We start from the raw sequence: 24,376 nt of genomic DNA, 5'->3' as shown, positions 1-24,376 counted from the left end.
CTGCCTCCACTCCCAGAGAGTCTGTCAGCAGTGCTTCTTCTGTGCCAACCCCTCCTGCATAGGCAGGCAGATGCCATAGCACCCCCAGGCCTCATACCCACTCAGAGCCCCTTCCCCGAGGAAGAGAGATGATGGCGTCTCACGAGGACTCAGAAGAGCATGAGAGAACCTTCCCCAAATCCCCCAGCACAACACTCCTCACATCTTTTCCACCAGAACTGGTTCACTTGTGAGCCAGTCTCTGGAAAGAGCTATGAGCTTAGACAAGCTAATGTAATCTCTGGATTAGGATTATCTTTCTCTGAAGAATACGGTAGAGAGTTTTTGTCCTGAACAAGTTTGGGATTTCATTAGTAAGGAGGAGGTGGAAATGAATTAATTCTCAGTCACTTGAAAGGAAACAAAGATAGACTCCTACCTTGTTCCGCGCACAAAAAATCCAAGTTTAAATAATGTATTAGTTCATTTTTGCACGACTCTAAAGAAATACCCCGAGACTGGGTAATTTATAAAGAAAAGAGATTTAATTGGCTCACGGTTCTGCAGACTGCACAAGAAGCATGGCTGGGGAGGCCTCAGGAAACTTACAATCATGGCGGAAGGCAAAGGAGGAATAGGCATGTCTTACAGGACAGGAGCAGGAGCAAGAGAGAAAGCAGGGAGGTTCCCCTCACTTTCAAACAACCAGATGTCATGAGAACTCTATCATGAGACAGCACCAAGGGGATGGTGCTCAACCATGAGAAGCCATCCCTGTGATCCAATTACGTCCCACTAGGCCCCACTTCCAAATATTGGGTATTACAATTGAAAATGAGATTTGGGTGGGGACACAGATCCAAAGCATATCAAATAACTAAGTGTAAAACAAACCCACACAAGTATTAAAAGAAAATATAGAAGAATGTTGCCTAACATTGGGGTGAAAAAGGCCATCTCAAGCAACAAACAAACCTCAAAGGACATATAGGCAGATAGTGGCTGGTTTCACGATAGAAGTTAATCATTTCTATATGGCAAAAAACATCAGAAAGAGTCAAATAGCAAATGACAGGGTAAAACATTTGCACTATATGTGGACAAAGGTTTAATATCTCTCATATACAAAGAACTTCTTCAGAAAAGGAAAAATAAAGATCCAGTTGAAAAATATCAAAGGACATGAATAGGCAAGAGAAAATGCAAGAAGTAAAAGAAAATTAAAACTCTCGACCTCATTAGTATTAGGACAATTAAAATTAAAACAGCAAAATGCCAAATTTACTATCAAATTTTAACAAATTGGAGAAAATTTATAGGATCCAATATTGGAAAGGATTTAGAGAAACTGTACTCTCTGATTTTACAGATGGGAGTGTGCATTGCCCCAAATGTTAGGGGAAGTCATCTGACAGTATCTGTTAACTCTATGATGTAGAAATCCCACTTTTAGCAATATGTTTTACAAAAATTAAAAAAATAGAAATATGCCCAAAGATATTGTTGTGCATTTATTATAATAGAAAAACACAGAACACAATCTGAATATTTATCCATGGAATATCTACGGAACTGCTGTAAAAACAATGCAGCATACATACTATGGACTAGCATTGATATTAAAGGCATGGGTTAAACCCTGAGTAAGAAGGCAGCAGTGGTGGCATAATTGTGAATGTTTGGAATCCCTCAACAAATCGAGACAGAGCAATTGAAATAATAAAAACTCATTATCTATGAATAGCATTTATAACAAAATGAGGTGATAAGGTGTCTCCCAAACCACAAATAAAAGCAGATGGAATCAGACCACAGATGGCAACAAGGCCTATGTGATACAGGCTGCTGGGCAGGAGGTGGTGAGGGAGGACAAGGCACTCTGTGAATGCTCCAAACCCGCCAGCCAAAGCTGCCCTCCAGACAAACCTCCGCAGTGAAGAGGAGGACCCTGCCTCTTTGCTCCAGAAAGTCCCCCGTCTCTCTCAATCATCACTTATTTATTTTAAAAAAATGTTGTTTGTATTTTTGTTGATATATCGTGGCTGTACATATTCTGGGGGTACATATGATATTTTGATACCTGTACCCATTGTGTAATGATCAAATCAGGGTAACTGCAGTATCCACCATCTCAAGACTTTATATTTTCATTGTGTTGGGAACATTACAATTCTTCTAGCCATTTTGAAACATAAAATAAATTATAGTTAACTGTAATTTCTCTGCTGTACTATAGAATACTAGAACTTATTCCTTCTGACGATATTCTTGTACACATGAATCAACTTTTCTTCATCCCCCCCACCTTGCTTCCCTTCCCTGTAAAAAGTATTTTTGCATCTCTATATATGAGAGGAATTTGCCGGCTCTTTTCCTTTTTTTACAATGACATTGTTTGGTTTTGGTGTCAAGGTCATGCAGGCTTCAGAAACCAGGTTCCTGGGGGCTTCGTCGATTTCTGTTCTCTGGAGGAGTTTGTGTAAGATTGGCATTCGTTTTTCGCTGATGCAGCCATTTGGGTCCTGAGTTTTCTCTAAGGGAAGGTTTGAATTTATGGTGTTAATTTCTTCAATATTACAGGATTATCCATGTTTATTATTTCTTCTGGAGTCAGCTTTAGTGAGTTGGATTTTCCTAGGAATTTGTTTACTTTTCTCTTAAAAATTTAAGTTTATTGGTCTATTGTAATTATCATCTTACTATCATGTTCCTATCTCCAGGACCTATAGTGATGTGCCCCCCCACCCTCCATTTCTGATTCTTGGGATTTGTCTCTTCTTTTCTACACTGATAAGTCTTAGCAGGAGTTTGACCAGTTGCTTCTTTCAAAGAAAGAACTTTGGCTTTATTGAGCCTTTGTATTAGATGTCTATTTTCTATTACGTTAATTTCTATCCTTTCTTTTTATTCTCTTTCTCCAACTTTGTCTTTAAAAAAAATTAATTTGGTAATTTCATTCTAATTTCTTTAGATGGATACTTTGCCACTTGATATTTAGTTATTTATGTTCTTTAATATATCTGTTTAAGTTTTAAAATTTCCCTCTAAGCACGTGTTAGCTGCATCTCACAAGTGTTTACATTTTTGTTATCAAGTTCAAAATAATTTCTAATTTGCATTGTACTGTCTTCATTGATCCTTGAGTTCTTTAGAAATTTATCCCTTACCTTCCAAATATATGGGAATTTTCTAACTATCATTTCATTATTATTTTCCAGATTAGCTGAGCAGTGATCAAACAGCTCCATGGGATGAGGAGGAGCCGGGCTCACCTCATGGAGTAAGGCCGAGACCCCAATGGCCCTGGAGGTGATGTGGTGGCAGCTGGGGCAGAAGCAGCTGGAGACCTCCACAAACAAGGGGTGCAGGTCCCTGGAGTCAGGAGAGTCTGAGTGCATCTGGTAAGGGGCATAAATTGTCTTCAATGAAATATCTTTCATTAGTTTGGGGAAATCTTCACCCAGTATCTCTTAAGGTTGCTTCTGCTCCAGTCTGTGCTGTTACCTCTGAACAGCACACTGTGTTCTCTTGTTTTTCACCCTTTCCCTTATGTTTCACATCTGTTTGTCTCTTTGTGCTTTATTTAGAATATTTTCTTCTAATTTATATTCCTATTCACATATTTTCTCCTTACCTGTATCTCATCTATTTAGCCCATTATAAGCTTTAATATCAACAATTTTATTTTTCAGGTTTAGAATGTCCATTGTTTTTCTTTAAAAGTTTCCAGTTTTCTGTTGAAATTTTTAGTCTTATTCATAACCTGCTTAAACATATTGAGGTAGTTAATTTATAGACTGTGACTCAAACTGGATTTTAAATGCTATTGAGAAACTCTTGTTTATTTTCTTAGGTGTGATAATGGTACAATGGTTAGGTCATTAAAATTATATACTGAAGTCCTTAGAAGGGAAATGATACTATGTCTGTGATCTATTTTTAAATACTCCAAAAAAGTGTGTGTGTGTATACATAATTGGTGAAGGTGCATAATTTGTACATGAGAGCTCATTCTGGTATTCTTTCTTTGATGTAGGCTTTACAAAGTTGTTTTAAAGTCAGTTCTGATAACTCCATTTTGGGCGCAATACCAGAGTTTGCTTCTATTGTCTTTCTTTTCTTAAATTTGTATAGATTTAAGGTGTACAACTTGATGATTTGATATTGCTTCTATTTTTTAAATTGCCTTTCTTGCTTTACATTCCCATGCTTTGGTTTTGAGAATATGGGGTCATTTCTGACTGAATGGCAATATTGTTTATTAAGAGTAACAGAAACAGGTTGAGGCCTAGTCTGATGTTATCTCCCTTCAGGCAAGATTTGTATTTTCTCCTGGTTGGCAACTGGGATCTGAGCAACTCAGGTTCCCCATAATCCAATTTCACAAGTGATTTGACACTGGGATTCAGTGCCCACAGGGCTGATTAACAAATGGATCACCCTTGGTCATAGGATGTAGCCTTTCATGGTCCCAACTGAGAATGGGTGGTTTAGGAGCCTTCCCTGCCCTTTGTGGGCCCTGAACTCCAGACCTTATGCCCGCTGCACTGAAAGGCTTCCAGGAGCTCTCCTGCTCCCTCTCCTTGCCTCTGGACTGCTTCTGGAAGCAGCAAGTGTCTCTGGGAAGATTGGCTACAGGTGCTAGGTTCACTCTCTGTCCTTCCTTTTGCTCCCAGATCATGTTCTGTAACTATTAATTGGCTTGTTTGTTCTCCAGTGCCTTCAAGCAGATGATTTTCTAACAACAACAATTATCATCTTTTCTTGTTCTCATGAGGCAGGGGTGGACTAAGCCAGTCCTCCATTGCCATGTGCCGTCTATCTTCTCTCTGTGTCCCTCCTCCTTTGATGGTCCCCTCCCGTCATCTTGACCATCTCTTCTGCCTGATGGGAGGCTTTTGGTTCCATGGATGAACAGAGTGATACTCTAGAATGTGTTGATACCAACAAAGCCTTGGGTGGTCCATTCTGCGTACAATTCCAGAGTGTTTGTGTCTCTTCATACCAAGCCCATGTTCCTGATAAGCATGGATCCCTGAGTGAGCTGCGCTAAGGCATTATATTATATGGCTGCCTAGGCTGGGGTTGCCTGAGCTCGAAGAAACTGTCTGTGGCAGGAGAGTGGCCCCTGAGAACCCTGAATACATCCCAGGACAACAGATGAGGGGATAACTCACTATGGGTCACTCTGCCTGGGACCATGCACATTTCTTTCAGCAGCTTTTTGGATGCTTTTGGGGAGTGTAACTTGAATTAGAGTGTTTTGGACTTTCTAGAAGATGATATGCAACTTCTGCTCGGATTCAGTTTAGTTTAACAAATGTCAAGAGTAGAAGGGGGGAAGGGAAGAAGGAAAGAAAGAAGAAGGGCTGGGAAGAGAGACGTCAGTGGAATGGGCTATTCTCCTATATTCAGGCCCGAGAGACACCTAGAGGCCACCTGAAAGATAACTGCAACTCCTTAACGCCTGTGCCTGGAGCGTATCACCTGAGTGGGTGGCGGAGCTCAATGTTTTCCTACCGTGGGAGAGAAGCTCAATTATTAAAGACAGAAGGATTGGCAGAGCAGGTGCAATCCCATCCAAACACCCCTGCAGGGATAGCTCAGGGGAGTAAGGTCTACCCTCTGCTACTCTGCTTTCCTCTTCTGGGTCCCCATTCCTGCCCTGTCGCCCCATATAGATGGTGTAGCTGATTCATTGAACTCACCATGTGCCAGCCACTGCTCGCAGCGTTTCACATGAGTTAACTTGCTTAATTCTCAAAGCAATCCTGTAAGTTAGGAACTCCCTCATCCTCATTTTAGAGACAAAGTAAGTAATTTCTCTGGGAAATGTTGGAGGTGGGAATTCAAACTAGTTTAGTTCCAGAGTCTGTGCTTTTTTGCTGAACTCATTTGTGCTGGAGCACAAAGCCATTCCTGTTGGCTGCATTCCTTCCTGTGGGGACAAACTCCATCCTCATCCTGGGCAGTACTAACCCATTCTGCAGAGGAATAATGACACTGGCATATTGGGGTTCAAGCCCGAACGTGGGTCTCCCCTAGACCTGGTTCTGGGCCCAGGTCTCGCCTCCCCTGCTTCACGCTTCTTCAGTGTTGAGCCTTATGGAATCTGTCTGCTGCAGATCAGTCGTTCCAAATCACAGAGCCTTACAGTCTGTCTCAGAGTTGGAAATCACAACGGTTCCATGATAAGATAACATAAATCTTCAGCTAAATAGATTTGTGATTCATCAAGGGACTCTAGTTCTGACTATTGACAGAAAATGCCTCATAAAGCCTGTTTACCCCTGACTTTGTCATGTGTCTCAGCAAAGAGGCAAAACCCCAAATAGTGACAACTTAAATTCCAAATTTTGAGTTTGCCATAAGCACCGAAATACAACAAAAACACAGTTTTTCATAGATATCAGTCATATGTCAATAGGAGAAGAAATCAAGCGTGAAGTCTGTGTTAAATACAATCACAGTTCTTTTATTTAACAAATTAAAAAGGTAAAAGCTAGCTTTATATTCCTGTCATAGTCAGTTGAGTGATAGATTCATCTGTTGGTGACCTGGACCTCTAACTTTCCTTCACAAGCCTTAACTCCAGAAGAGTTAACTCTGCTGTCAGTGACAAGATGAGAGTGACCACCATGACCAGCAGCAGGGCCAAGTGGTGCTCAGGATGGTTGGGCCCACAGGTTTCCAGGGTGGGGTCATGGTGTCCATGAAATCAACAGACAACCTATCTGATCTATAAGCTGAAAAGCACTTGAGTTAACACTCCTGAGTCTTGAGTGAGCAGACACTATGGAAAGTCCCTGAGAGAAGAGGTGGTTGGTTCCCCTTGAGCCCAGACCCTAGAGAAACTGCCACAAGAGCATACTCTATCTTCCTCCTACCATCTAAGAAGTTATGTGAAGCCATTAACTAGGGTGGCCGTGCACAGCGGAAAGGGAGAAACCCAGATTTTCAGGGATTCGTAGGCACAGGCTCTGGGCTGATATGAATCCAAACCAGATTGGAGATTGACGTGGGAGGTGAGATGGTCAGGGGAGAAATGGAATTTTGGCCCAAGTCTATTTCACAGTAGGCCAGTGGCTCTGGAAGCCCATCTTGTGGTTATTTTTCTAGCTCCTGAATGTAAAGTTGAGATAGAAATACTCAACAACTGCTCAAATCTCCACAAAGATTTCCTTATCAATGTGGTGGGTGAGGTTAGGGTCCTTCTGGTAGAAATGGTCTAATGGAAACCCCTGGAACTACCTTTCCCTGTAAAACCAAAATCGACAAACATGTCTGGTGAATTTCAAAGATGGTGCACCATCAGAGTCTTGCAAGATGCAGAGGAGGTGACTCTCGTGTCCTCTTCATGCAGAGGACAGGTGATTCTTGGAGAATGACAATAAATTATCATACATGTAATAATATGTGACTATAGCTGTAGCAATTCTTCAAGAGGTAGCTTTTTTGGTGGAGCAAATCAACACAGCCCTTGTCTCCTGGTATGCACCTTTTGTATTGGCTAATGCTCTCTCTACATTCAAATAAATAGAAAGAAGCAGGAGCAATGTGTTTCATCAGACAGGAATGTGGTACTCCTTCATGGTCTCAGGTCCATTTAATTAGAAAACTAAAAAATACATTTTCAAGATTCCTTTGTAGCTAGGATTCTGGAGGTAAAGTAGTTCCATTTAGACTCACTAGAGTGAAGATTGGCTAACTATGGCCCAGGGACCAAGTCTGTTTTTGTAAACAGGTGCACAGAATACTCGTTCATTTACTTATTGCTTTGGCTGCTTCGACACTGTAATGGCAGAGTTGAGTGGTTGTGACAGAGAGTCTATGGCCCACAAAGCTACAAATCTGGACTCTCTGGCCCTTTCTAGCACATGTTTGCTGGCCCCTGATGTGGAGCAAGACTGGTGAGGCAGGGCTGAAGCTGGGCCTCCCTACAGCTTCTGTTTTTCACTGTGGGTTCAGGAGAGTCATGGATTTCTTCTAAGTTTTCCCAGTGTTTATCTTTGATTTCCTGAGTCTCAGGAACAGTCACATCTCGATGTTTTGGGTGTTAGTTCCTAGAGTTTCAGCCTAGATTGCCCGGCTCCAGCGTTGATCTCAGTGGCAATAATTCCCCCACTGACTGATTCTTATTGTTCTGAGGGTCATTCCAAGAGTCACAGCCTAAAACCTGCTTCTTCAATATTTTTTTTTTTTTTTGAGATGGAGTCTTGCTCTGTCACCCAGGCTGGAGTGCAGTGGCATAATCTTGGCTCACTGCAACCTCTGTCTCCTGGGTTCAAGCAATTCTCCTGCCTCGGCCTCCCAAGTAGCTGGGACTACAGGTGTGCACCACCACGCCCAGCTAATTTTTGTATTTTTAGTAGAGATGGGGTTTTACTGTGTTGACCCGTCTGCCTCGGCCTCCCATAGCTCTGGGATTACAGGTGTGAGCCACCTCTTTCTAATTATTTCTAATTTCTAAGAGGCTGCGTCCAGCCTCTTCAATAATTTTTAAAATACTAAATTCCAAATATTAAACCTTCTTCAATCAAGTACCTAGAATTACTTTGGTTTCCTAAACTGAATCCTGACTACTACATTCCTCAAACCTGTGTACCAGTGATTGGCATTTAAACACCCAGAGTTCTTCATATATATCAATTGTTTGTAATATGTAATAAAAATTTATATTATATGTATAAATGATAGACAAAGACTGTTGAGGATATCACAAGATTTTAAAATTTAATAAATTAAATGGCAAAGACTAATGTTACTGCACAATCACAATATGTTAAATGGAAAATCCCCTGCAGAGTGGTTTGATTGGAAACATCATTAGGCTCCAGCTTTTCCTGACTCTGAAGCTCTGGTCCACTCAGGAGGTTCTGCCATGGTTGGAATGTTGATTTCATAGGTACAGAAAGATTGCTGATAAGAGAGCTTCCTGATTGTTTTGGTGTGGGTGCCGTTCTATCGCCAAGGTCTGTTGAACAAGAGTGGAGGTGGCTGAGCAGCAGAGATGTTTATTATGCAACTCAGCTTCCTCATGAGGTCATCTCTGAGGGCAGGTGTGGTCTGCTTCATCAGGATATCTCAGGTCTGAAAGAAACCATTGGCTTCAACCAGAGAAGAGCTGAGGGTGACAAACCTGAAGTCAATTATGACAAGATGACATCATGGCTTCCGTCTCAGGTACCAGCAGCCATGCACGTCATTATGATGATCTGACTTGGTTTTCTGAGTTTACCCTGGGGCAGGGTGAGGGTTGGGCAAGGAGCCAGAATCCAGGCATGCTCCCTGGGCACCTTGCCACTATTCAGTTCCTAATGAAGCTTAGAAGCATCACCTGCTCCCTGAATCAAAGCATAGGTTTTCCCCTCCCCATCCCCACCCTGAATCCTCCATGCTTCTCAGTTCATTGAGAAATAGGTGGAGAGCCCTCTGATGATTTGGGACTGACTCCTTCAATTATTTTGCAAAAAATGAGTTCAAGAGTCTAAGTTTCTTTGAGTTTCTCTGTTTTCTTCCTCTTTCATTCTATTCTCCCATTTGACCTTTAACTTTTCTTCACAGCTTTAGCGGGGAAATGAGCCAATTCCTCAAGGGTTTCCACTAGAGGAATAAAAAAGACTAATTCCTGGAAATAGAGATGGCAGGTTGATCCCTATTCTTTTGGCACAGAATCTATATTTAATATGATATTGAGAACTTATTCTCTGTAAACATAATGATAGAACTACATTATGTGTTAACTTGGAAACAAAATCTGTGTTTACCACATTCCAGAAGAGAGATTTCTATTCTTGTCCAAGTGGGACACACTGGGCTCCTGACCAGATGTGGTTTTCTAGAAAGAGGAAAAAATGAGAGTAAGACTTCCAAATGGCTTTCGTGGTTGGCCCGCAATTTATACACAATGATGGCAACACGGTGGTTCTCTCCCCTGGGATTTATTTGACATTACACACGATTAGAGTTGTGAAGCAAAAACCTTTGCCTAACAAACAGAAAATGGGACCCCGGGAAACTTAAAAATAAATGGAGGAAGCCAAAGATGGAGTAGTAGAAAAAGCTATATCTTATAGAAACTAATCTGGCCATGGGGCTGTTCACAAACAATTCATTATCATTTCTCTTGTGGTGTCTGTGAGGGCTTTCTGGCTGTTTAAATGCTGTATTTTCATAAGATAGTTTCAAACAAAAGGCCAGAAGGACAGTGGGAGCAGAATAAAAATGAAACATGTTGACTTTGTTTGGTGCCCTGTAGGTAAAATGTCACATCTTGTCCTCGGCTCCTGAAGATTTAATTACCCGGCTCATTTCCCAGAGCTGCTGTGCAATTCATATTGCTTCCAGGTAACAGATTATGCAAACTCATGATTGCAAACAGGAACCGAGCTGTTTTGAGGATGAAGTTTTGTTAGTTCAGAGTATCTGCAAATGCAGTTGTTTGGCTTCTCTAGCATACTCTGGCACTGATGGTAACTGTGCCGTGTAGAAAATGCAGAATTGTTATGAGCGTCACACACCTAGGCTTGTTGGCAGACGTGGGCCCAGGCTGGCTGGAACTGTTTCAGCCCTGTGTTTCTGCTGCTCAGGGAAGACAGCTAGGAACCTGGTGCACTATTCACAAAGGTTTATCACAGGCCTCCTGTGTGTTGAGTGAGCTCCAAAGGCTAACATTTCCTACTGGCTTCGGGTAGGATGAGCAGTGTGGCTGTTGGTCTCTTGGGTGGCCTGCCTGAGCCACACTATTCCACCGGGCACTGCAGGCAGAAGCATGTTTCACTTTTGTGGCTAGAATACCTCACGTTTTCTCTGAAACTCCAGCCACCAAGTTGCAGTTCCCAAGGAAAAGTAGGGTGCCACACAGTGGCATGGACTGAAGTGGCCAGTGTTTTGCCATCCCATCATGGTATGGGAAGCAATTGGCTTAGCTGCTCCTGGCCCGTGAGTCCATCCAGTAACATAAGCTATTCGCATTACAAGCAAGCAACTGGACAATGAAACACATCTCTTCTCATTTTATTGCATTTGCTTTTGTTCTGCATGCACGCACACACACACACACACATTCACACACACACACACACACACATTCACACACACACACACATATGCACATGCACACTCTCTTTTCCCCCAGGCCTCTGAGTCCAGAGCAAGAGTTACTGACTAAACCAACTGACTTTTCTTCCATTCTTTCTACAAGATATGAAAACAAATGAGCTTATTTCTGAAACACACCAAAGCTAAATTGCCAAGTGAGAGTTCAGTTTTGCATAAAGTCCACATGTCAGGCAATATACCTAATGTCACTTTAAAAGAAATTCCTCAAACTCTTCTCTTCCAAGATAAACAATGTGTGTTTACCACAGATCCTGGGAGATTTCGATTCACTGTGATATTCCAGGGGCGTTAAGCTTTGCTCTTGCTTTCGTTCCATGCATCCCCTTACAGAGTTGTTTTGTTTCGTTTCTTTCTAAGTTTACCTACATCATCTTTTTCATCTTTCTAGCCATTATTTTACCCAAAGCCCTTGCCTGGGGGCTGGAGCGAGTTGTATTTGCAAAGATGGTCACACCAGTATATATTCCATCCCATGACTCTTCCTACGGTGCAATGCTGACCCCCACTGAGATGTGAGGCAGTCTCACCCTCACCCCTGGGGACACCCCTGTCACTGCCCGGACCAATAAAATACAGGGAAAGTGATGCTGTGGGATTTCCAAGCTAGGCCATAAAAGGCAATATGGCTTCTACTGGCTTTCTTGGGTGCTTTTCCTCGGCTTCCAGCCACCTTGTTGTGAGGAAGTGCAGTCTGCAAGGAGAGGCCACATGTGGGTATTCCAGCCAAAAGCCAGAAGCCTGTGTGGACTGCCACACCCACCAGTGTGTTTGTTTTGTTTTTCATTTGGTGATTAGATTCTCCAGTTTATGTGCCTGCAGATGGTCCCTGCTACTGCTTTGAGTGCCCCAGCGGAGACTCCAGACACCACGGGGCAGAGACAAGACACCCTGTCTGAATTCTTGACCCACAGGAAGTAAGAGAGGTGATAAAAAGTTATTATTTTAAGCTGCTAAATGTGAGGGGAATTTGTTAGGCTGCCATAGATAACTAATACAGGACCTCTTGTATCCCAGCCCAGGGGCTTAGCGGTCATGTACAGTATCCTCAGGAATCACCGAGTGGAGGTTCCTCAGCTCTATTTCCAGTTTCCTCCTTTAAAAATGTGTCTTTTATGGTCCCCTTTACTAGCTGGTTATGAAATTCCTGGACAATACAACAGATCTAGATATGTGATACACATTTGTATGACTATATGTTCATATATAACATATACATTATTCATATACCTAACAGTAATATAGAGAAGCAAAAGGAAAATAATTCTTAATAAAATAACATGAAATTCAGTATTTGGTCATTTCTTCTGCAATGTGTTCCTAAAATCACTTGCTATGGAATTTTGCATAATAAAAATAACAGGGCTTGTGGGGAAATGAGGTTAGTGACAGAATACTCAACACCCACACAGTAAGTTTTTCATGACGTTCATGGGCTCTTGGAAACAGGAACTGTAAGCAAAATTACATAGAGCAAAACCAATTTTCCTATAGGCTAATTGATATCAACAAGAGTTAAGTTCCTGCAGCATATTTCTGATTGCAAAAACATCACCAAACTTCTAAATGAAGACCCAAACACTTGTAATATTAAACATTAAAATAAATATGAGCTATAATACATTTAAGAAAAATTAATAAAAACAAGGAAGAGAATTGTTTACCTGCTTATTCCAGTTCAGGGTTGAGGGTGGCCGGAGCCTATCTCCAAAGCTCAGGGTACAAGGCGGGAACCAGTCCTGAATAGGACACATTCCCATCGCAGGGCGCGTGCACACCACCTGCACTCACTCACACTGGGATGTGTAGACATGCCAGTTCCCCTAACAGGCACACCTTTGGGATGTGGGAGGAAACAGGAGTACCCAGAAAAAAACCTACACAGACCTAGAGAGAATGTGCAAACTTCACACAGATGGTGGCCCTACCAGGAGGAATTCATTTATTTTTTTTCTCCTCAACATTATAACGAAATGACTTTGAAAAAAAATGATGTTATTCCAGGACCTGCTGTATAATTTTGTCATTAATTCATTACAAAATAAATAATAAACTTTATTAAAATTCTGCTGTAGTTTGAGACACCTTAAATTCTTAGTCAATAAATATATATATGTGTATATATGTGTGTGTATGTGTGTGTGTATATATTATATATATATACACACCTCATTTCCCCACAAGCCCTGTTATTTTTATTATGCAAAATTTCATAGCAAGTGATTTTAGGGACACATTGCAGAAGAAATGACCATATATTGAATATGGTATGTGTCTATATATACACCATGTATATCTATATATACACCATGTATATCTATATATACCATTTACCTTGACAAACACATGCAGTTTGTGGGGTGGATGTGGTTTTGGAGAAGGGGTGTGTATTAGTCTGCTTTCATGCTGCTAATAAAAACATACCCAAGACTTGGTAATTTATAAAGGAAAGAGGTTTAATGGACTCACAGTTTCACATGGCTGGAGAGGCCTCACAATCATGGTGGAAGAGCAAGGGACGTCTTACATGGTGGCAGGCAAGACAGAATGAGACCCAAGTGAAAGGAGTTTCCCCTTATAAAACCACCAGATCTCCTGAGACTTATTCATTACCACGAGAACAGTATGGGAGGAACCACCCCCATGATTCAATTATCTCCCACTGGGTTCCTCACACAGCACATGGGAATTATGGGAGCTACAATTCAAGATGGGATTTGGGTGGGGACACAGCCAAACCATGTAAGGGTGGATGGAAAGGCCTGTCATTTATGGAATGAAATATTTCCATACCAGAATGGGCATTGGCCTATTTTGGTGCTTTCTCACTGGTTTAAAATAAAAATTCTGCTGCATTCAGTGATAGTTTTCATCTTCAATCCACTGCAAGTGATTTTTGGCCATATTTCAGACAGCTGATAACCGCACTATTTCATTTCATTGTTGCTCTCAAAGCCACTTCCCTGATGTTGTGCAGTGTGGATTCCTGCAGGTGCAATGCTCTTGCAATATCACGTGATCTTTGTCTTCCCAAATATTCTATTTTATCAAGCTACTCCTCAATATTCAAGGCTTTTCTTTGACATGCATACTCGGATTCTTATAACCCAAATGGTTGCTTATGTTTGAGACTCTGTAGTGGATATTTCTATCAAGAACATCCAACACTCGAGAGACCAGTTCTGTGCATTTGCAGGGCTCACCATGGGCCAGCTGGGTAGCAGGCAGGAGCACCTCAGCAGGAGACTGCTTTGAGCCAGTGGCATTTCTCATGCACATCACCTGGTGTTGCAGTGGCACAAAACTAACCCACCTCATGGAAAGTGGCTGGGCTTTTCAGTTTTTCTGTTTTTGTTTGTTTGTTTTATTTTTCATTTGGTGATTACATTCTCCAGTTTATGTGTCATGTATTTTGATGGTTAAAAAATGGCTGTAAATTCCTTGCCTCCCCCACTTTGAGAAGTGGAGCCTCTTTCCCTTCCCTTTGAATCTGTGCTGTACCTGTGATTTGCTTTGAGCCATAGAATGCAGTGGAAGTGACGCTCTGTAACTTCTAAGGCTAAGCTATTCCACACTGGGAACGTTGTCTCTTTGAATTCCCATATAATGAGGGGAGAAGCCCAAGCACCATGGAGGGGCCCTTTGGAGGAAAACTGAGCTACTCCAGTCTGCAGCACAGTGAAGCTACCAGCTGACGTGGTTGGCAAGTGCTGTGTGCCCCATCTTAAATGTCCCAGCCCAGCCAGCCTCCAGATGACTGCAAGTGACACTATGTGGGTCAGAAAAACCATCATGATGATTCCAGTCAACTTACAGAACCATGAGGCACAATGCACAGTTTTGTTGTTTTGAGCTACTATTTTCAGGGTGCTTTGTGCATAGAAATACATAAATGAAGCAGTATGTGAACAAATTCTTCACAACATGTGTTGTAATAGAAGAAAATTTCAGGCCAATATCCCTGATGAACATTGATGTGAAAATCCTCAATAAAATACTGGCAAACCAAATCCAGCAGCACATCAAAAAGCTTATCCACCATGATCAAGTTGGTTTCATCCCTGGGATGCAAGGCTGGTTCAACATATGCAAATCAATAAATGTAATCCATCGCATAAATAGAACCAATGACAAAACCCACATGATTATCTCAATAGATGCAGAAAAAGCCTTTGACAAAATTCAACAGCACTTCATACTAAAAACTCTTAATAAACTAGGTATTGATGGAACGTATCTCAAAATAATAAGAGCTGTTTATGACAAACCCACAGCCAATATCATACCAAATGGGTGAAAACTGGAAGCATTCCTTTTGAAAACTGGCACAGGACAAGGATGCCCTCTCTCACCACTCCTATTCAACATAGTATTGGAAATTCTGGCCAGGGAAATCAGGCAAGAGAAAGAAATAAAGGGTATTTGATTAGGAGAAGAGGAAGTCAAATTGTCCCTGTTTGCAGATGACATGATTGTATATTTAGAAAACCCCATCGTCTCAGCCCAAAATTTCCTTAAGCTGATAAGCAACTTCAGCAAAGTCTCAGGATACAAAATCAATGTGCAAAAATCACAAGCATTCCTATCCACCAATAATAGAAAAACAGAGCCAAATCATGAATGAACTCCCATTCACAATTGCTTCAAAGAGAATGAAATACCTAGGAATCCAACTTACAAGGGATGTGAAGGACCTCTTCAAGGAGAACTACAAACCACTGCTCAACAAAATAAGAGAGAACACAAACAAATGGAAAAACATTCCATGCTCATGGATAGGAGGAATCAATATTGTGAAAATGGCCATACTGTCCAAAGTAATTTATAGATTCAATGCTATCCCCAATATCACAATATTGAAGAATCAATATTGTGAAAATGGCCATACTGTCCAAAGTAATTAATAGATTTAATGCAATCCCCATAAAGCTACCATTGACTTTCTTCACAGAATTGGAAAAAACTACTTTAAATTTTATATGGAACCAAAAAGAGCCCACATAGCCAAGACAATCCTAAGCAAAAAGAACAAAGCTAGAGGCATCACACTACCTGACTTCAAATTATACTACAAGGCTACAGTAACCAAAACAACATGATACTGGTACCAAAACAGATATACAGACCAACGGAAGAGAATAGAGGTCTCAGAAGTAACACCACACATCTACAACCATCTGATCTTTGACAAACGTGAGAAAAACAAACAATGGTGAAAGGATTCCCTATTTAATAAATGGTGTTAGGAAAACTGGCTAGCCATATGCAGAAAGCTGAAACTGGATCCCTTCCTTACATTTTATACAAAAATTAACTCAAGATGAATTAAAGACTTAAATGTAAGACCTAAAACCATAAAAACCCTAGAAGAAACCTAGGCAATACCATTCAGGATATAGGCATGGGCAAGGACTTCATGACTAAAACACCAAAAGCAATGGCAACAAAAGCCAAAATTGACAAATGGGATCTAATTAAACTAAAGAGTTTCTGCATAACAAAAGAAACTATCATCAGAGTGAACAGGCAACCTACAGAATGGGAGAAAATTTTTGCAATCTATCCATCTGACAAAGGTCTAATATCCAGAATCTACAAAAAAACTCAAACAGCCCCATCAAAAAGTAGGCAAAGGATGTAAACAGACACTTCTCAAAAGAAGACATTTATACAGCCAACAAACATATGACAAAAAGCTCATCATGACTGGTCATTAGAGAAATGCAAATCAAAACCACAATGAGATACTATCTCATGCCAGTTAGAATGGCAATTATTAAAAAGTCGGGAAACAACAGATGCTGGAGAGGATGTGGAGAAATAGGAATGCTTTTACACTGTTGGTGGGAGTGTAAATCAGTTCAACCATTGTGGAAGACAGTGTGGCGATTCTCCAAGGATCTAGAACCAGAAATACCATTTGACCTAGCAATCCCATTACTGGGTATATACCCAAAGGATTATAAATCATTCTACTATAAAGACACATGTGCACGTATATTTATTGCGGCACTGTTCATAATATCAAAGACTTGGAACCAACCCAAATGCCCATCAGTGATAGACTGGATAAAGAAAATGAGGCATGTATACACCATGGAATACTGTGTGGCCATAAAAAAAGGATGTCATGTCCTTTGCAGGGGCATGGATGATGCTGGAAATCATCATTCTCAGCAAACTAACACAGGAACGGAAAACCACATACCGCATGTTCTCACTCATAAGTGGGAGTTGAAGAATGAGAACATGTGGACACAGAGGCCGGGACATCACACAACAGGGCCTGTTGGGGAACGGGGGGCTGGGGGAGGGATAGGATTAGGAGAAAAACCTAATGTAGATGACAGGTTGATGGGTGCAGCAAACCACCATGGGACATGTATACCTATGTAACAAACCTGCACGTTCTGCACAGGTACCCCAGAACTTAAAGTATAACAACAAAAAAAGAAGAGCTAGTACATCACTAAGAGACAAGGAGATAACTATTAATAGATTATTGTACCTACTTAAAATAAAAAGGTTTAATTTGAGAAAAGGAGACCAATATTCAACTAAAAATTTTTGTTTTTATATTTGGCATTTGGAAATAAATACACACATAAAGACACACGCACACACACACACACAAATCATTTTGAATGCCCCAGTCATGAAAGCAGACTGAGGATACAAGTGTTATTTTTGTGACTCAAGCATCACAAGTAGTTTTGTCATCAGGAATGTGATTTTCTAAAATGATGAGCCGCTCTTGGTAAAGTTCCAAGCAAAACAGAGAACAATCTCCTCTTAATTTACACAATGGATATATTCTTGGAAGTGTCAATGAATTTTAAACCCATGTAAAAATATCCCTTGTATTTACACGTAAAGAGTTAGATTATTGGCTCAGATCATTATAAGCAGGTTTCTCCATCTATGTGAAAATCCAAGTAGGCATTCAAAAGTCATATGAGATGAGGGGAAGTTTGTTATTTTGTGGGATGTCTAGCATCCCTATTTTCTTCCTACCAAATGCCAGAAGCACCCCCAATTGTTGTAGCAACTGATTAAACCCAGAGTCTGATTCTGTCATGGCTGAATTACAAAGCAAATTTAATTCCTTACCTCACAATTTGTCTTTTGTGAAATTTAGAGCACTGACTAGGAAGAAGTGGAATTTTGAAAACTGGAGTAGGGATATATGAACAGATGCAAGGAAACTGGGCACCTCAAACCCCTACATTCTACCAAGTCTTCATCGACAGCTGTGTAGGAAAGAGTTTTAACAGAGCAAGGCCTGAGAATGCTCCCCTTAGAAAGGTCTGCTTATAAGGTTGAGCCTTGGCTGATTTCTGGGAACTTGGATTTTGGGAGAGTTTCCCCATTCCCTAAATGGCAAAGGTTGCTCACACTGTTTAACCTGTTTGTGCAAACAATTTGATCTATGCTGAGACTGATTTTTCCTTCTGGGACTCTGGAATTTTGGTATGTGCTAAGCAGAGACTGGTTGTGTGAATAGCCCTCAATAAAAACCCTGGTCTGCCTCTCTGGTAGATGACATTTCACAGGTGTTGTCACGATTAGATGCTGGAGAAATTAGTCCAGGCTATGTGACTCTACAGGGAGAGGACACTTGGAAGCTGTGCCTAGTTTCCTCCAGACTTTGTCCTATTTACCTTTTCTCTTTGCTAATTTTGCTTTTTTATCCTTTTGAGGTAATACATTATAACAGTGAGTACAACTGTATGCTGAGTCCTCCTAGCTAATTACTGAAGTGGGGAGTTGTCTTGGGGACCCCCTGTACAACAGTAGAAGCAGCTTGTTCCCCCTGCCTGAGGTTAACCCCACTTTACTGAAGACTTACAATGAGTTTTCTGTCCTAGTGACCCTGTAGGCACTGCCGATCCTCCTCAGGACCTAGAGACCTACTATGAGGCTTAAGTCCCAGTAGACCCTAAGGTGAGGTACAAGTTGTGACCCACAGAGAGGTGTGATGGACACCAAAAGAACTATGTGATGTTTCTAGCTTATAGTGACAGAAACCTGGGGAATATATGTGGGAATGGATCTTAAGGGTGTGGCATCAAAGTGGAAGGAATATAGACTTGTATGAGTCTGGATTTACTGATACAGGCACACTGAGAGTATGGACTCAGTGTTTTAACGTGATGGGTTAGAAAGGACTCTAATAGTTTGATTGGTTGACTGAGATATGGGTGTTAAAGACTCTGCCAGTGAAGTCTCAGAAAAAAGTGAGGAACATTATAGAAAAAGCCAAATCACTTTAAACAGATTGCTAGTAGAAATCTGGACTTTAAGGATACTATTGATGTGGGCCAAGAAGGAAGTGAGAAACACAGTATTGGAAACTTGAAGAAAAGAGATCCTTGTTATATAATTGCAGAAAGTTTAGTGAAATTGTGTCCAGTTGTTATGTAGAAAGCAGAACTCATAAGTAATAAACTGGAATGTATAGCTAAGGAAATTTCCAGGCAAAGTGTTGAAGGTGCTGCTAGTTTTTTTCTTGCTTTTTATGGCAAAATGTAATAGAAGAGAGATAAATTGAAGGAAGACTTATTGAAGGGACAATGACTCGATAATTTCAAAAGTTTAGCCTCTCCAGGTGGCGAAAAATACCCCTAAAAGTCAGAGATGGATGCCAAAATTATGACATAGAGAAAAGGCTGAATATGTGTTTGTGCAGCTTTTTGCTGAAACCCTGAAAAGCTCAGAAGTTTAGTGTGTTCAGCCACATAATGACTCTTCCAAGGAATTAAGAGTGTTCCATGTAGATCTTCTAATCAAACCAGAGAGGCTCTGGGAAGCTTAAAAACACTGGTGTTCAGCACTCTAAGCAGAAGCCAAAGATAGAGAAGAGATTATTAGAGAAAGATTTGTGTGTACAGCTCTTGTCTAATGCAGAGAAACCCAGGGAAAATACACTCAAGGCCCACATGCTTTAGAAAAAAAACATTGTATTCGTGGAAATATTTTAACAAAAAACATTAGCAGAAAATAAAGATGCCAACTAGGACTAAATGGAATATAGATATTACAAAATGGCAAAAGCAGACTGATAAAATTCCCCAGCAGCAAACACATGTCACCTTTTGTGAAAAACGGAGCATGACTCTGAGAGCTAAAGCAGGAGCCCAGAAGTTGAAGATGAAAGCCCAGAGCAGCTGAGAGACACAGGTTACCTGACTTTGAGACCTGGTGGATTTTGCCCAACTGGGTTTCAAAACAGATAGAAACAAATGACTCCTTTTTACCTTGCATTTCCCCAATTTTGGACTTGAGTTCTATAACTGTTATTCTTTCCACCATTGTGTGTTGGCAGTATTGGAGAAAGATACCTTGTATCTTTGATTTCACAGGTGTGCAGGTGGAGACAAATTGTGCCCCAGGAGCTGTACTTAATGGGTGACACTCAGAAACTTTATCTACACCTGATTCGGATAAGTAGGTGATGAGTTTTGAGCTTTTGAGCTAGTGAGATTCTGGACTTTACCTAGGGTCATAATGGGATGAGACTGTTGGAAACCTTGGGGAGCAGGTAAATGTTTTCTGCAAGTGAGAGTAAATTATGGGGCCAGAGTTTATACTCCAGTGGACAGAACTGTAGGTGGCCCTATTGATCTCTGCCCCCAGTGCTGCATCCACGATTAAGCTAAGTGATATAGCAAAGAAATTTTACCTGTGTGATTAAGGTCACTAATGAGTTGATGTTAAAATAAAAACATAATCTGGGTGGGCCTAACCTAAACATATGAGCCCTTTAAAAGTAGAGTTTTACATAGATAGACCTGGAATCATTATCATAAGTGAAATAACTCAGAAACAGAAAGTTAAATACTGCATGTTCTCACTTGTAAGTGGGAGGTACACACTGGGTATGCACGGACATACAGAGTGGAATAGTAGACGTTAGAGACTCCAAAAGATGGGGAGAGGGGAAGGGGTGAAGGTTAGAAAACTACCTATTTGGTACAATGTTCACTATTTGAGTGATGTGTACACAAAAGTCCAGATTTCACCATGATACAATATATCCATATACATGTAACAATACTGCACTTGTACCTCCTAAATCTGTTTTTTTAAAGTGGAGTTTTATCTGATTGGTAGAAGAGGAAGTCAGAGAGATTCCAAGTATGAGAAGTATTTGATGAACCGTCACTGGCTTTGAAGATAGAGGAGGCCGTGGAGCAAAGAATGCAAATGGCCTTAGGAGCTAAGAGTGGCCCCTGACTGACAGCTAACAAGGAAATGGAGAAGTCAGTCATGCAATAGCAAAAAAATGGAATTCTCCCATCAACCTGAACAAGCTTAGATGCAGACTCTTCCTCAGAACCTTGATTAGAGCCCAGCCCGGCCAAAATTTCAGCCCTGAAAGATCCTAAGTAGAGAGCCCAGTTGAGCCCACTTGGACGTCTGACCTACAGAACTGCGAGATAATGAATGGATGTTGTTTGAAGCCATTAAGTTTATGATAATTTGTTACACAACAATAGCCAACTAATAGACTCCATAATCCCAACAAAGAATCTTAACTTCCATAAACAAAATATTTATTGAACACTTACTATACTTAAGGTATATGAAAGGGACATAAAGAGATAGCAACTATAAAAATGTAATTAACTAATATTTATGGAGTACTTCTACAATGTGCCATGTAGTCTCCTGATTATGTGTGAATTATCTCATTTAATCTCCACAATCTATGAAGGATGTAGTTGTTTATTACTAGTGAAAGAGTAGAAACATGAAGGGTACATAAATTGTCCAAGGTTTATTTATAAAAGAAGACAGACAGTAAGCACAACCAGTATAATTTCCGTATTTTCTGGGGCAGTACTGATTTAAAATATTGAGCCTTCTTGCCTCCTAATTGCATTTAGAATTGTCAAACCACATTCCTGGGTTTGTGGTTCAGAAAATACGGTCATCCTTCTTATAAAATAAAGACATAGCTACCATAGGAGCCCTGACTCTCAAGGCAGCCATCTGTGTCCAGTGCAATGGGTCAAGCATGGAGTGTTTCTTTAGTAAACGTCACAAACTTGCTGTCTGCATGCTCCCTGAGAGGACACAGTGGCTAATTCATGGTCAAATGGCATCCTTCATTGAAGACTGGGATTGGGCAAAACTGGGGTAAACACTGGAACCTGTTTTAGTTATCTATTGCTGAGTCACAGGAACCTCAACAAGCCAGTAATGACTTAAAACTCATGAGTTTGTGTGTCTGGAATATTTCAGGGGCTTGTCTGGGATGGTTCTTCTCTGCTCCACCTGGCTAGAACTACTTGGTGCTGCTCCTTTCTTTTCTCTTTCCATGTGACATCCTCATCCTTCAGGGCCTGTCAGTGGAGCCTGAACTACTCACGGGTTGGTGGTCTTCAGATCGCCATACCTCTTTCACGGCGCTTGGCTTCCACAAAGCAGGAAGTGAAAGTTCCTGGACCTGTTAAGGACAACGATGGGTGGAACAGCATTTCCTCTGCTGTGTTCTGTTGGACAAAGTGGTCAAAGGGTCTGACCATCAGATTGCCTCTTGTGGATTGGGAATGTGTTGTTGGTACCATCTTTGGAACATACAGGCCACTGTAGTGTCCACTGAGAAATGTTATTTCTTCAGCTGCAGGGATATGCTCCCAATTCGAGAGTTTGGAAATAACAGAAATAAGCTGAAGAGTAACAATTCAGGGATATGCTCCCAATTCGAGTTTGGAAATAACAGAAATAAGCTGAAGAGTAACAATTCAGACACACAGTGGTGAGAACAGAGCATTTTCTTTCTGGGTTTCCCATTATATAAACACACAGAGGATCAGGTCATTATGGAGAGTGCGGGCCTACCAACCAGTGGGGTTTTATACCTCTTCTTAACTTTCTTAACTGCAGCGGCTAGTTAGTCATTGCCTGCCAGCTACCTTGTATCTGATCTTCCATCAGTTCTGGAGAGTTGCTGGAAAGGTTCCCAAGCGACTGTGGTGCTGTTTCTGCAGGTAGAGGAGGGAAGAAAACAAGTAATGACGATTGAATTTTCCCCTTATTTTATATACTTATCACTATCATGCCACGGTTATTCATGCCACCTACAGCAAGTCCACACACATGTAAGGGAGAAGATTTCGTGACATTCCTGCAGCCCTCATCACAGGTGGCTTGTCCTGTCCAGTATCTTCATTCTTTTGCATATAAGGACTGCTAACTGGATGAAATAGTCCCTGTTAAACCAAAGAGATAATTATTCATTTGAGAAAGACTATCATGTCTTCATGTTATGCCAACATATGCATCAGGTGCCAGCAGCTGTGTGATATATTATACTTGGTTCAGATTCAATCTAGATACTCTACATTTATTTCCTTATTTCCTGCCAGCAGACAAGGACTAGCATGATTTTCTACCATGAGCTTCAGGGGAAGTTTCCATAATAAATGTTGTTATCATTTATATTAATTATTAACATATTAGTACATAATATATCATAGTAATATATTCAAAATATTGGTTATATTATTTTGAAATTACCATTTGAAAGTATTTCAAAATGTGCAGTAAATTGATGGTTATGTGGAGCCAAGATTCCTTATGCTTTTCTACATTAGTAGGAAGTTTTGGAACCAAATTTTTGGACCTCTTGGGTGTATAACATAGATTATCTCTCACTGTGCTCTGTGATTTTGTGGAGGCTGATGGCCTAAGGAAGAAACAGGACTGGGCATCCCTGCTGGAATAGGAAGATAGGGAGCCCACAGGGATGTCCCAGACCTCAGTACTTCTGCATAAAAAACACCCAGACTCAGAGGCTTAACATACAAACAATCATTCACTTTGATCACGAATCTGCTTCACAGGTCACCCAACCTGTTACTGCCATCTTCTAGAATAACGTGGCATATTCAGTTGTCCTGAGGGGTTCAGTAAACGTATAGCAGTAGGCTAAAAAGTATTAATCAAGACTGTGCCATGAGAACATCAGGCCAGCAGTTATCATGTACCTTGGATTTCCATGCTCGTATTCAGCTGAAAATTATTCATTCAATTTTCCTTTAAGTGCACCTATATTTTAAAGGCTGTGACTTCTCCTTTCGGATGTGATAAAATAATAAAATGGTCACCATATTTTAATCTGGGTGCTTGGATGGACCTAGTGGAGGAACCCCCCCCATTCCCAACAGCATTATGATGTGCTATGTGTGAAGCCAAAGGCTGCAGGGGATGCCGGGAGACACGTGTGTGTGTGTGTGTGTGTGTGTGTGTGTGTGTGTGTATGTGGGTGCAC

The 24,376-nt window shown here is 40.9% G+C and overlaps 1 long non-coding RNA gene across 1 annotated transcript in view; it reads left to right on the top strand.

The window, feature by feature from the left end:
* The window catches only part of LOC106993835 (uncharacterized), a 112,151-nt gene that overhangs the window by 28,339 nt on the left and 59,436 nt on the right, over positions 1-24,376 (top strand). Inside the window, exon 2 of the long non-coding RNA XR_013404944.1 lies at positions 3,198-3,380. This is a non-coding gene — a long non-coding RNA (uncharacterized LOC106993835). The remainder of the gene's footprint in view (positions 1-3,197; positions 3,381-24,376) is intronic.

Source organism: Macaca mulatta, chromosome 15, assembly GCF_049350105.2.
Source record: "Macaca mulatta isolate MMU2019108-1 chromosome 15, T2T-MMU8v2.0, whole genome shotgun sequence".
Taxonomy (NCBI): domain Eukaryota; kingdom Metazoa; phylum Chordata; class Mammalia; order Primates; family Cercopithecidae; genus Macaca; species Macaca mulatta.
This window is presented reverse-complemented; position numbering and strand designations above follow the sequence as displayed.